Genomic DNA, 302 nt, shown 5'->3' with positions numbered 1-302 from the left:
TGGAGAATGAGATAAGGGGAAGGGGAGGGATAGGGAGGGGGAGATGGGGGAGAGAAGGGAAGTGAAAAGAGGGATGGTGGAGGGAGAAGAGAAGAAGGAGAAAGAGAGACAAGGAAGGATGTAGATATGAAAGTTGGGGAAGAAAAAGAAGAGAAGAGGGGAGATGGAGAAGAAGAAGTATAGGGAGGAAAAGGAGAGAAAGAAAAGGGGAGGGAGGGAGAAGAGATAAGTATAATTAAAGGGAAAGGGAGAAGGAGCAAGGAGTAGAAGAGTAGAGGGGAAAGAAGAAGGGGATGAAGAAC

Source organism: Penaeus monodon, chromosome 27 (genome assembly GCF_015228065.2).
Source record: "Penaeus monodon isolate SGIC_2016 chromosome 27, NSTDA_Pmon_1, whole genome shotgun sequence".
NCBI lineage: Eukaryota > Metazoa > Arthropoda > Malacostraca > Decapoda > Penaeidae > Penaeus > Penaeus monodon.
The sequence above is the reverse complement of the archived record's forward strand: the minus strand, read 5'-3'. Positions refer to the sequence as shown.